The sequence below is a fragment of the Giraffa tippelskirchi genome, chromosome X (assembly GCF_054371585.1).
Source record: "Giraffa tippelskirchi isolate mGirTip1 chromosome X, T2T-mGirTip1v1.2.pri, whole genome shotgun sequence".
In the NCBI taxonomy this organism is placed as follows: domain Eukaryota; kingdom Metazoa; phylum Chordata; class Mammalia; order Artiodactyla; family Giraffidae; genus Giraffa; species Giraffa tippelskirchi.
In genome coordinates this window covers 99,319,412-99,332,814 of record NC_137289.1, presented here as the reverse complement: position 1 = coordinate 99,332,814, position 13,403 = coordinate 99,319,412, and the positions used below count along the sequence as shown (strand labels likewise).

Here is a 13,403-nt window from a genome sequence, read left to right as displayed (position 1 = left end):
GCAGTGGGATTGCTGGGTCATGTGGCAGTTCTATTCCCAGTTTTTTAAGGAATCTCCACACTGTTCTCCATAGTGGCTGTACTAGTTTGCATTCCCACCAACAGTGTAAGAGGGTTCCCTTTTCTCCACACCCTCTCCAGCATTTATTGCTTGTAGACTTGTGGATAGCAGCCATTCTGACTGGTGTCAAATGGTACCTCATTGTGGCTTTGATTTGCATTTCTCTAATAATGAGTGATGTTGAGCATCTTTTCATGTGTTTGTTAGCCATCTGTAGGTCTTCTTTGGAGAAATGTATGTTTAGTTCTTTGGCCCATTTTTTGATTGGGTCGTTTATTTTTCTGGAATTCAGCTGCAGGAGTTGCTTGTATATTTTTGAGATTAATTGTTTGTCTGTTGCTTCGTTTGCTATTATTTTCTCCCATTCTGAAGGCTGTCTTTTCACCTTGCTTATAGTTTCCTTTGTTGTGCAAAAGCTTTTAATTTTAATTAGGTCCCATTTGTTTATTTTTGCTTTTATTTCCAATATTCTGGGAGGTGGGTCATGGAGGATCCTACTGTGATTTATGTCGGAGAGTGTTTTGCCTATGTTTTCCTCTAGGAGTTTTATAGTTTCTGGTCTTACGTTTAGATCTTTAATCCATTTTGAGTTTCTTTTTGTGTATGGTGTTAGAAAGTGTTCTAATTTCATTCTTTTACAAGTGGTTGACCAGTTTTCCCAGCACCACTTGTTAAAGAGATTGTCTTTTCTCCATTGTATATTCTTGCCTCCTTTGTCAAAGATAAGGTGTCCATAGGTGCGCGGATTTATCTCTGGGCTTTCTATGTTGTTCCACTGATCTATATTTCTGTCCCTGTGCCAGTACCATACTCTCTGGATGACTGTGGCTTTGTAGTATAACCTGAAGTCAGGCAGGTTGATTCCTCCAGTTCCATTCTTTCTCAAGATTGCTTTGGCTATTCGAGTTTTTTTTTTGTATTTCCATACAAATTGTGAAATTATTTGTTCTAGTTCTCTGAAAAATACCGTTGGTAGCTTGATAGGGATTGCATTGAATCTATCGATTGCTTTGGGTAGTATACTCATTTTCACTATATTGATTTTTCCGATCCACGAACACGGTATATTTCTCCATCTATTTGTGTCCTCTTTGATTTCTTTCACCAGTGTTTTATAGTTTTCTATATATAGGTCTTTTGTTTCTTTAGGTAGATATATTCCTAAATATTTTATTCTTTTCGTTGCGATGGTGAATGGAACTGTTTCCTTAATTTCTCTTTCTGTTTTCTCGTTAGTGTATAGGAAAAATATGGAACTCTTCACGAATTTGCGTGTCATCCCTGCGCAGAGGCCATGCTAATCTTCTCTGTATCGTTCCAATTTTAGTATATGTGCTGCTGAAGCGAGCACCCCCTTCATTTCTTGTCACACCTCCCTTGTCTGAGCTCTCTCACCTCTGCCTGCCACTGCCTCTCTGGGCCGTTCCCCCGCTGTGACTGGGACACTCTTTTCTTTGGCTTGTTTTTCATTTGACCCAAGACTTCCCATACAATATCAAGGTCAAAGGGGGCATAGTGTAGAATGTGTACCTTGTCGAGTACATCTAGGAGACGCTGTTGTCACATAAGCCCCCACGCCCCTGAAATACAAAAAACAGAGGGATAAAGAACACGAGAGTCAAATATGCCAAAGGTGCCTGAGATGAAGACTGTCTGTGGGATCAGGAAGTATGGCTATTAATGATGGCCTTGACGAGCCCAGTTACAGTGGAGTGACTGGGACAAAAGCTCCATGGAAGGGGGCTGAGAGAATATCTCAGCAGAATTTGAAGCAGTTTTGCTTTGAAGGGCAACCGGTAATGTGCCAGTAGTTCAGAATAGGGTGGTGGAAGACGGTGGGTTTCCCCCTTTGCTGTGGAATGCTGCGATGGAGAGGGAGCAGGTGCTGGTTCAGGAGAGGAGTGATAACTGCAGGTGCGAAGTTCCTGAGAAGGTGCAAGGCATGGGATCCGGGGGCAGAGGTGAGGGGCCGGGTGCAGTCAGGAGCATGTGTGGAGAGGGGCAGCAGAGTGCCAGGGCAGAAACATGCAGATTGGGACTGGGAAACGAGAACTCCCACCGGACTGCTTCTGTATTCTCCAGGAATTCTTGGCGGGTGGGGCTGGTGGTCATTGGCATGGGGGAAGGTTACTAGTGTGTAGTGTAGGAGTGTAGGTAGGTGACCGTGAAATGGATTTAAGATAAAACACTTCTGTAAAGTTGTAAAGTTTTCTCCTCGGTGCTCAGGTGCTCAGACACAGGCAGGGAGTGGGTAGGCAGGAAGGTGCAAGGAGCACAAGAGGTGTGTTTGCAGGGGACAGCGTCCAGCCCTGGCTCAGCCGATCGAGGAGGGGCCTGGCGCACGGTGGGAGAGGACGCGTGGTCGGTGAGCTGGGGTCTCCAGGAGGTTGTGGTATCAGCGCACTGGCACTAGAGCGAGGGGGCTGGAGGACAGGACGTCATGCTGAGGGCGCTGAGAGGGAGGCAGGCTAGAAACAGGACACCACGAGGGGCGCGGTCTTTCCTGATGCCCGGGGCGGGACGACCGTGGGCAGAGGGATGCTCGGGTGGGGCGGAGGGGAGCATCGCCAAGGACGGAGAGTCTCCGGGGTGACCGGGTGAGCCTCGTGGGCACTGAGGACGGATCAGAAGCGTGAGGGCTGACAGGAGAACAGTGACTGTACCACGGGAGGAAGGCGTTCACAGGCCGGGGGTGGGCGGGAGGAGAATGGACAGGGGACTGCTACCGGTCCCGCTCGTGGGGGGCTTCGGCAGTGGGCGACGGGACCCGGACGTCACCGGTCAGGTTCTTCAGTGGAGAGTTCGAAACTGGGTCCCAGAGAAAACTCCCAGCCGACCAGGGCCAGGAGACTGGCACGGGCCTCACTGGGTTGCTGCGCGCAGGCCCAGAGCCAGCCAATCGGAGTGCAGCCCCGCCCACCAAGCCCCGGATCTTCCCGGACTCCCTGACTTCCTGCCCGTGTTGCTGTGGTTCCGCGGACGGCCCGCGGGGCGGCTCGCTGTCCAGGGGCGGTTTGGCCGGACTCCCTCGAGAGATTCCCTTCCTTTCTCTGGTCCTTACGGGCATCCCCCTTAACTTTCGCATCCACGCTGTCCAGTCCTCTGCGCGAAAACCCAGCAGAAACGATGAATTTTCTCCCGGGCTTGCGGCGTTTTGGTTTCTGTGGCCTGCAGGTGGCGATGTTCCGCCACAGTGTCGACGGGCCGTTTTTTTTTTTTTTTTTTTTCCCCCCCTCCGCCCTTCGCGCTTTAAAAAAATGAGAGGAAGTCTTTTGCCACAAGAAGAGGCTGACTTTTTTTTTTTTTTTCCTCCGCCTGTGCAGGCTGGCTGATTCAAACCGCATCTGAGCCCTTCAGAGAGCCCTTTGTGAGAACTTTCACCGGACCCATTGACACTTAACATTACAATAAAATAACATAAGCTGATAACATTGAATAATAGTGGACGGAGTGGTCACCCTTGTCTTGCTTCCGTTCGTTGAGGAATTCCTGTATGTTTAAAGAGAACTTTATTATGACAGTGAGTTTTGACGTGAAAATCATTACATGAAGTGGAAGTGAAAGTGGCTCAGTCGTGTCCGAGTCTTTAAGACCCTTTGGACTGTAGCCTGCCTGGCTCCTCTGCCCGTGGGATTCTGCAGGCAAGAATAATGGAGTCGGTTGCCATTTCCTTCTCCAGAGGATCTTCCCAACCCAGCGATTGAATCTGGCTATCCTGCACTGCAGGCTGACTCCTTACCATCCGAGCCACCTACAATAATAACACGACAGGGACAAGTGCCAAGCTAAGAGCCTGCTGGGTAATTGATGCTGGACACCACCCAAGAAGCAGATGCTATTACTGCCCTCATTTTATGCCTTTGGGACCTGTGGCACACAGAGGAAGAGTCAGCTGTCCAGGTTCTCAGGGTTCCTCAGAGAGTGTCCCTATGTTCAGGTCTCAAGTCTGTCAGATTGTAGTTTGCACACTGGTTTGCAGGATACATTCCCCTCCCCAGTAGAAGAGTGAAATAAAACGCTCACTGGGATCGAGGGTAAAACAGCCTGCAATGCTGCGAAAGATGGACGGCAGGAGGAGAAGGGGATGACAGAGGACAAGATGGTTGGATGGCATCACTGACTCAATGGACATGAGTTTGAGCAAGCTCCGGCAGATGGTGAAGGCCAGGGAAACCTCCTGACGTGCTGCATGCAGTCCATGGGGTCGCAAAGAGTCGGACACGACCGACGGACTGAAAAACAACAGTAACATTTATTACAGTGAGATACTAAATGAAAGGGGGCGGGGAGGGAAACTACAGAGAAAACGACTCATCCACTCTATCAAGATTATGACATGATAACACATTTATAATGCAAAGCACCTGGAAGTAATCAGCTGTTACGGAGTACAAGTCGCTCAGCTCACTGCAAGGTGAGTCAGGAAGGGACTTGAATCCAGAGTCGACTGACAGAGAAGAGGGCAGGGTAGTGACTCAAAATAACCATCTCGTTGGGGCCAGGTTGGACAGGACCCGGACATCACGGATCAGGTCCCTCAGTGGAGAGTTCCAAACAGTTTCGGGGAGAAATCTCCCAGCGGACGCAGGCTGGGAGGCTGGCACTGACCTCACTGCTCCCCGGGGCAGGCCCAGAACCAGCCCTCAGCAACTCCGGATCTTCCTGGACACCCTGACTTCCTGCCCGCCTCGCTGTGGTTCTGTGGGCGGGTCGAGCGGAACTCGCGCCGTCCAGGGGTGGTTTGCCCGGGCCCCTTCGAGAGGTTCCTGTCTTTCTCTGGTCCTCAGGGCATCCCGCATAATTTCCCATCTACGTTGTCCAGTCCTCTGCCCGAAAACCGAGCAGGAAGGATCGACTTACTTCCGCGCTTGCTGGCATTTTGGTTTCTATGGTCTGCAGGGGGCAGTGTTGCTCCGCGGAGCCACTTGTCCGGTTCTCCCCCGCCCGTCCGGGTTGAAAAAAGGCCTGAAAGCTTTTTGCGGTAATAAGCGAAGGATTTTTTTCTGCGCTTGCGCCGGTTGGCTGCTTCGAAGTGCTGAGGAAAATGCTGAGACACACATTAAGCAAACTGAAAAATTAACAACAAAGAGAAAATATTAAGAGGTCAAGGGAAAAGTAGCAAATAACATAAGAGGGAATAAGATTATCAGCTGATTTCTCAGCAGAAACTGCAGGCCAGAAGGGAATGAATGGCATGATATATTTAAAGTGGTGAAAGGGAAAAACCTACAACCAAAATTACTCTACCAAGCAAGGCTCTTCTTTCAGATTCAACAGAGAAATCAAAAGACAAGCAAAGGTTCGGAGAATTCAACAGTACCACACCAGCTCTACAACAAAGACTAATGTAATATCTCTAGGCAGAAACAAAAAGGCCACGACTAGAAAGAAGAAAATTATGAATGGGAAAGCTCACCAGTAAAGACACACAGTAAACATAGGAAATCATCCACACACAAATATGATGTCAAAACCAGCAGTTGTGAGAGGATGGGAGGATATGGAAAATGTATTTGAAATTAAGAGACCAGCAAACAAGTATATGTATATATATACATGTATATATATACTCTTTTACTCAGGCATGTCTGACTCTTTGCAACTCCATGGACTATAGCTCTCCAGGCTCCTCTGTCCATGGAATGTTTCCAAACAAGAATACTGGAGTGGTTTCCATTTCCTCCTCCAGGGGATCTTCCCAACCCAGGAAGCAAACCAAAAGCTTCTGCATCTCCTGCATTGGTAGGGGGATTCTTTAGCACTGAACCACCTTGGAAGATATATATATATGTATATATATATATATATATGTATATATGTGTGTATGTGGGTGTGTGTATAGACAGCTATAACAAAAAACTCATGATAACCAAACATATACAATAGACACAAATAGAAAAAGGGATCCAAACACAACACTAAAGATAGTCATCAAATCACCTTGAAAAACAACCCCAAAGCAATTTTTAAAATGGCAATAAGAACATACCTGTCAGTAATTAACTTAAATGTGAATGGATGAAATGGAGGAAACATCATCATGTTCTATGTGCACATGAGAAGAAAGTGTATTCTGCTGCTTTTGGATGGAATGGCCTAGAAATAGCAATTAAGTACATCTGGTGTAATGTGTCATTTAGGGGCTGTGCTTCCTTCTTGATTTTCTGTCTGGATGAGCTCTTCATGGATGAAAGTGGAGTGCTAAGGTCCCCCACTATTATTGTGTTGCTGATGCTTCCTCCTTTTATGGCTGTTTCTATATCGAGGTGCTCCTATGTTGGGTGCATATTTATTTACAATTGTTCTGTCTTCTTCTTGGGATAATCCGTTGATCATTATGTGGTGTCCTTGAATCTTGCAACAGTCTTTAAAGTCTATTTTGTCTGATGTGAGTACTGCTAATCCAGGTTTCTTTAGATTTCCATTTGCATTGAATATCTTTTTCCTTCCCTTCACTTTCAGTCTGTATGTGTACCTAGATTTGAAATGGGTCTCTCGTAGACAGTATTATGTGTGCTGGGCTGTGCTTTGTCGCTCAGTCGTGTCTGCCTCTTTGCGACCCCATGGATTGCACCCCGCCAGGCTCTCCTCTGTCTATGGGGATTCTCCAGGTAAGAATACTGAAGTGGCTTGCCATGCCCTCCTCCAGGTGACCTTCCCAACCCAGGGATCAAATCCAGGTCTCCTGCATTGCAGGCAGATTCTTCACCGACTGAGCCACCAGGGAAGCCCAAGAATACTGTAATGGGTAGCCTATCCCTTCTCCAGGGGATCTTCCCAATGCAGAAATCAAACTGGGGTCTCATGCGTTGTAGGCAGATCCTTTACCAGCTGAGCTACCAGGGAAGCCCAGACAGTATTACGCATGGGTCTTCATTTTTTTTAAAATCCGTTATCTTTTTCTTTCAGTTCAGTTCAGTTCAGTCGCTCAGTCGTGTCTGACTCTTTGCGACCCCATGAATCGCAGCACGCCAGGCCTCCCTGTCCATCAGCAGCTCCCAGAGTTGCAGCACTTCATCCATTTATATTTAAGTTAATTACTTCCAGATACACAACTTAGCTTTTGAGGAGGCAGAGAAACCAAAGATCAAATTGCCAACATTTGTTAAATCATGGGGAAAGCAAGGGAAATCCCACAAAACATCTGCTTCTGCGTCATTGAGTACACTAAGACCTCTGACTGTGTGGATCACAACAAACTGTAGAAAATTCTTAACCAGAGCGGAATACCAGACTACCTGACCTGTCTCCTGAGAAACCTGTATGCAGGTCAAGAAGCAAGTTAGAACCAAAGTTGGAAGAGGTGACTGCTTTAAAATTGGGAGAGAGTATGACAAGGCTGTATGTTATCTGGTAGCAATGGCCTCATAATATGAGACAAAGGAATTAACTTCCTTGGGACTTCCCAGGTGGCCCTAGAGGTGAAGAACCTGCCTGCCAATGCAGGAGAGAGTCTGGTTCAGTCCCTGGGTCAGGAAGATCCCCTGGAGGAGGCACTGGCAACCCACTCCAGTATTCTTACCTGGAGAATCCCAGGGACAGAAGAGCCTTGCGGGCCATGGTCCATAGGATCGTAAAGAGTCAGACACGGTGGAAGTGACTCAGCATGCACACACATGAACTTAATAGATAGAAAGGTATTATTCATCTTCATTACTTTTAGAGTGAACTTTGCTCCTCAATATTTTTCAAGAAATGTTCTCATTTTATGTAAGTATCAATATTTTGGAGAACATTTTTCTGCTCTCCTTTTTTAAACACATTTATTGAAATAGAATTGATATACAGCAAATTGTATATATTTAATGTGTACAATTTGATGAGTTTGGACATACGCAAACAATGATACTATCATCACCACAATCAACGTAATAGACATATCCAACACCTCCTAAAATTTCCTTGTGTCCCTTTAGTTTTGTTTTATGTTAGACTCTGTGTGTGTGTGTGTGTGTAGTGAGAACACAGTATTAGATTAACTCTCAACAAATGTTGTGGCTACCCAGGTGGCTCAGCGGGAAAGTATTCACCTGCTAATGCAGGAGATGCAGGAAATGGGGGTTTGATCCCTGGATCGGGAATATCCCCTGGAGGAGGGAATGGCAACCCATTCCAGTATTCTTGCCTGGAGAATCCCATCGACAGAGGAGCCTGGCTGACATGATTCAAGAGAATTGGCACACACTTGGCATGTACGCATAAGCACTTCAGTTTAGTCGCTCAGTCGTGTCCGACGCTTTGCGATCCCATGAACCGCAGCACACCAGGCCTCCCTGTCCATCACCAGCTCCCGGAGTCCACCCAAACCCATGTCCATCGAGTCGGTGATGCCATCCAGCCATCTCATCCTCTGTCATCCCCTTCTCCTCCTGCCCTCAACCTTTCCCAGCATCAGGGTCTTTTCCAATGAGTCAGCTCTTTGCATCAGGTGGCCAAAGTATTGGAGTTTCAGCTTCAACATCACTCCTTCCAGTGAACACCCAGGACTGATCTCCTTTAGGATGGACTGGTTGGATCTCCTTGCAGTCCAAGGGACTCTCAAGAGTCTTCTCCCACACCACAGTTCAAAAGTTCAATTCTTCGGTGCTCAGCTTTCTTTACAGTCCAACTCTCACATCCATACATGACCACTGGAAAAACCATAGCCTTGACTAGACGGACCTTTGTTGGCAAAGTAATGTCTCTGCTTTTTAATATGCTATCTAGGGTGGTCATAACTTTCCTTCCAAGGAGTAAGCGTCTTTTAATTTCATGGCTGCAGTCACCATCTGCAGTGATTTTGGAGACCAGAAAAATGCAGTCAGCCACTGTTGCCACTCTTTCGCCATCTATTTGCCATGAAGTGATGGGACCGGATGCCATGATCTCAGTTTTCTGAATGTTGAGTTTTAAGCCACCTTTTTCACTCTCCTCTTTCACTTTCATCAGGAGGCTCTTTAGTTCTTCTTCACTTTCTGCCATATGGGTGGTGTCACCTGCATATCTGAGGATACGGCGTGTGACTAAATAAGGGCCAGTTTGTCCACAGCACAGTGTGCCTCTTCCTGTTTTTCACCCAGAATTCCTTCATGACGCAGTGTCATTCAGGGATGGCAGAGGTTACAACTTAACCCTGTAGAACTGGCTGTGAGCAACGCTGTTTCTGTTAGGGATCCTAATTCATCTGAAGCCAGAGATGGAATTTCCGAGCTGGAGTGCATCTGTGTCCTCAGGTGTGACCTATTAGAGCTGTTTTGGGTTGGTGTCCAGGATGAGCAGTCTGAACTGTTTGCAGATCTCTGTCCCAGGCCATGAAATCTCAGAACTGTGTGGAGGGTCTGTGTCCAGACGGTTGGGCCTCTCAGCTGTTCATGTATGTGCACATGAGAACAGTCTCTCAATAGGAAGGCTGCATGGACCCCACTCTCACGGGCCTTAGAAGCAGGCCTGTGATGTCACATTTGCTACGACTTCTACCATGCCTCCCTACAGAGATAAAAGCTTGGGGCCCCATCCTCAGAGAGGGTAATAATGCACAGTTTACAGAAGCCCAGGCAATAATCCTGTTAAGAACAATACTTGCTGATATGACTACCACCCTTGACAGGGGCCCTGTGACAAAAACCGTGTACACACACTCTCTCAGTCCATCTGCCCAACCCACAACAAGGAGGGCACCGTTTGCAGATGGGCGCCCAAAGCCCAGTGCAGATGGAAGGTCTCAGCTCATGAGGAGGGGAGGAGCTGGATGTAAGCTTGGGCTCCTTGGAGGAGGCAGGAAAGACTCAGCACAACCCTGGCCAGGGAGTGGGGGAAGGGGGCGTTGGCACAGGGCCACAAGGACCCTATGGCTGACTCACTGTCAGGATATGTTTCTGTGTCTCCCCATCACACACCCAGCTTCTTACCTGATGGATGGAATGGAATCTTCACATTCCCTGGGGACATGATCATGTCTCACGTACAGAGGTGAGCCTCCAAGCAGCTGGGGAGAAATCTCACATTCACCAATTTGCATGAGGCTCCATCACAAATGCAGAGATCCCTGCCTCTCTTTCCCCCATTAAAGCAGTCATTGGCAGGGAGATCAGCAGGAGGGCAGTCTGGGCAGGATAGGTTGTGAGGGACCCTGTGTGCAGCATGAGCCTCCCCAGGAATGGAGAATGTCCTTGTCTTGATGGGCAGAGGCCCCTGATGTGGATGAAGGGAGCGTGATTAAGGCCCAGGCCATGGGCAACTGAGTCATTCTCTAGAGAAAGTCCCTGGGGAGGGGCTTCTTTTCTCCTATAGGGAAAATGTACTGTACATCATGGAGTAGCAGGGCTGGGAGCCCATAGGTGGGTGCTAACTAAGTGAGGACAGTTTGCTGCCAGAAGTAGTCTCTCCATCCCTGTCTAATGCTCTATCTTTGTCTTTCTCCCTGCCATCTCTGTGCCTGTTATATCGTCCCTCTTTGCCTTTGCAAGCCTCAATGTGACCTCACTCACACCAAGAGGGTCCTTGCCCTGTCTCTCCTGAGGGTATCATCGGTTGACATGGATGTTCACTGGGAGCAGTAGGGGGCATTCCCATTGAGTGTAAGGGATTTCAGGAAAGGCATGGTTTTCTGCAGAAGGAGTGGGGAAGGGTTTTCTTCAACTAAACCAAGAGCTCCTCAACAATCATGTGTGATCTGGGCCTCTGAAAGAAGCCAGGGGACTTCTCTGGTAAGAACCCTCCTGTGATTCAAGTCAAAATCCTCCAAGTGTCCAGAAGGCCCAAGGCACCTGGCCTGCATCACTTCTGTCACCCAATCTCCTCGCTCGCCCTCCATCATGCTGTGCCTGTCACACTGCCCTCCTCACTGTTTTCATACACACTACACAGGATTTTACTCCCCAGTTTTCCACTAGGATCTAGGACACTTTTCTCCCAGATAGGTATCTCCTCTAGGCTGTTGCTCAAATGTCACAATCTGAGAACTTCCCTGACCACTCTTGCTAGATATCATCCCCTCTCTCTATTTCCCTATCCCAATTTAATGTTAATCACGGCAGTTACAAACACCTGATAAATTACTTGTATTTGGGGACCACATGATCCCAACAGAATGTAAGCTCCATGAGGAAAAGGTCGATTTTCTCTTTCCGAACACACAAATTTGTGCTTGACACATACTTTGGAGAGAATGCATGAACAACGGAATGAATAAACAAAGTTAAGCTTGTTGAGAGAAGCACAGCTAGACAGGCTGAGGATTCTGCTAGAGAACATGTTCAGGGATGAAAGATGGTGACAAAGCTGTGATCTTTATCTCACCTACGAGGTGGTGCCCTTCGGTCCCCTCGGAATTGACCCCTTTCCTAACAGAATGGAAGGTCCTGTTGTCTTTTTCACATATTACTCGCAGTCAACGACAGAGGCCTTCCCCACGCCAGGACCTCAGATTCCAGTCGGAAGCTTTACTTATCCTGCCCACTGGGGGACTGTGGCTGGACATTTCTGCATTAAACAGGAAAGCTCAAACAACCACGATGCCCAGCGTAGATAAAATGCTTTCAATGCTCTTTGTTACGACAGTGGTCCCTATAGACAAGTAATCTTCAGTTTATGAAGACTTCTTTCTGAGTCCAAGATGGCAGCAATCTGTGGGGTTTTCACCCTAACCTTGCCCTTCCGCCCTTTGCGGATCATCCTGGAATGGTCCCCAGGCATCTATATCTGCTGTTCCCCAGTCCCACCAGCAAGGGGCGCGCGAGATGAAACAGTTCTGTCCTGGGATGTACCACTGAGGGGAAGCGGTAAGACCTCACCCCACTCTGGAAGGTACCATTGGGAGAGGGCGTGTCACAGCAGGGAGGGCCCCGTTACACCGCGTCAGGCGTGGACCACAGTTCCCAGCGGCGGCGCTCAGGGCCCCTCTGGGTATATCCCGATTCGCTCCTCTTCGTCTTCCCGCTGCTTTCGAATCCGAGTGGACACCGGTATTAAGCGGAAACTTTCCTCGTCTCTTTTCCAGCTCCACCCCTTCGTTGGTGGGACGACTACGGAGCGAGAGACCTGCTGTCGGTTTGGGTATGGCGTCAGGGAAGCTTTCTGGGTAGTGATTGGTCACCGCGTGATTGCGGGCACTGTGGGCGCGGAACCGGAACTGAGGGCGAGAGGCGTGTGTATACGCGTGCGCCTGCGTTGGCGTGCGATGATGCAGAGCATACAATTTTCCTCCGAGTTTTATTGCTTTTCCCAAAGGGGTCGAATAGCTGCTCTGGTTAGTGGCGAGGTTTGGCGCAGTCACTGGCCGTGCGTGGTGACTGCGTTTCAGTCTTGTTTAGCTCTCGCTCAGTCTGGATCCTGTGGCAGCGCACGGTCTTCACACAAATGCACGCAATTCATGTCCAGGGAGAGGTCTCTGAGTTTGGTGTCTCTCCCTGGAGAGTATACTGTATCTGGCACCTTGGGATTGTGTGTTGCTACGTGTGACAACACAGGTGCTGTTTGGCCTCTTTTGATCTCCTTGAGCCTTTGGGCGGAATTGTGAGTGATGGGACATTTGATGTGAGTGGATTTTGTGAGCCATAATACAAAGCCTCTAGGATGTGTGCCTGTATACCGGGATGTGCATCTTTGGAGGTTTCTTGCCTCTCAGTCCCTGTGTGTGAGATCTCTGTGTAGGGGTCTGCACCCCAGAATGTGAGATCAGCTGCTTGGGGATCTATGCACAGGTTGCAAGTCTTTCATTTGTCTGGGAACGTTGTCTTAAGATTGTATGATGTTCTTGAGTTATTAAAACTTCTGTCTTTCCGTTTAGGAGGGTTTGTATTAGGTCGGTAAGTGTCCGCGTGGTTTGGGAGTCAGTCTCCATGATGTGAAGTATCTGTGCAGTTCTCATTTGTTTCTGTCTGGAAGACTATGGACTGTTTGCAGGGTCTCTGTCACAGCGTGTATGGTTATGGTCTCTGTTGTGTTTGAGCGTCTGAGACTCGAGTTGTGTGCTCTCTGTGCAGAGATTCAGTGAGCTCTTTTTGGTGTCTCTGGCTGTCTATGAGCTGTTGGAAGTCTTCGTGTTAGAAATAAAACCTCTTATGTTCTTGGCTGTGAGGTCTCTGTCCAGGAAGTGAGGATTTGGTAGCTGGCAGATATGATTCTGAAGCCGGGAACCTGACATGCTGACTGTGTGTTGTTGAGTGTATCACTTGTCTCCTGAAATCTCAGTATGTATCATAATTAATACAATGGGGCCAGTGCCCATCTTGGAGGGTACCTGTGCATGTTAGCAATGTGTTTAAAGGGCCTGCCTCCAGACTGTCCTTCAGCAAATGTTTTCTGAGCACCTGCCATAGACCTGAGCACTATTGGAGGAGTTTGGCACAGGGCAAAACTAACCA

At 48.2% G+C, this 13,403-nt stretch overlaps 1 long non-coding RNA gene and 1 other non-coding gene across 2 annotated transcripts; both read right to left on the bottom strand.

Annotated features, from left to right (window-relative positions):
• Positions 1 to 1,304: 1,304 nt before the first annotated feature.
• Positions 1,305 to 1,411, bottom strand: LOC145537340 (U6 spliceosomal RNA). Its single transcript, XR_014076359.1, has one exon. It is a non-coding gene; the product is annotated as a U6 spliceosomal RNA (small nuclear RNA).
• A 2,141-nt stretch (positions 1,412 to 3,552) lies between these two features.
• On the bottom strand, positions 3,553 to 4,892 carry LOC145536326 (uncharacterized). Its single transcript, XR_014075772.1, has 2 exons — positions 4,425 to 4,892; positions 3,553 to 4,292 (listed from the first exon to the last, which is right to left on the bottom strand). It is a non-coding gene; the product is annotated as an uncharacterized LOC145536326 (long non-coding RNA).
• Between the last annotated feature and the right edge of the window lie 8,511 nt (positions 4,893 to 13,403).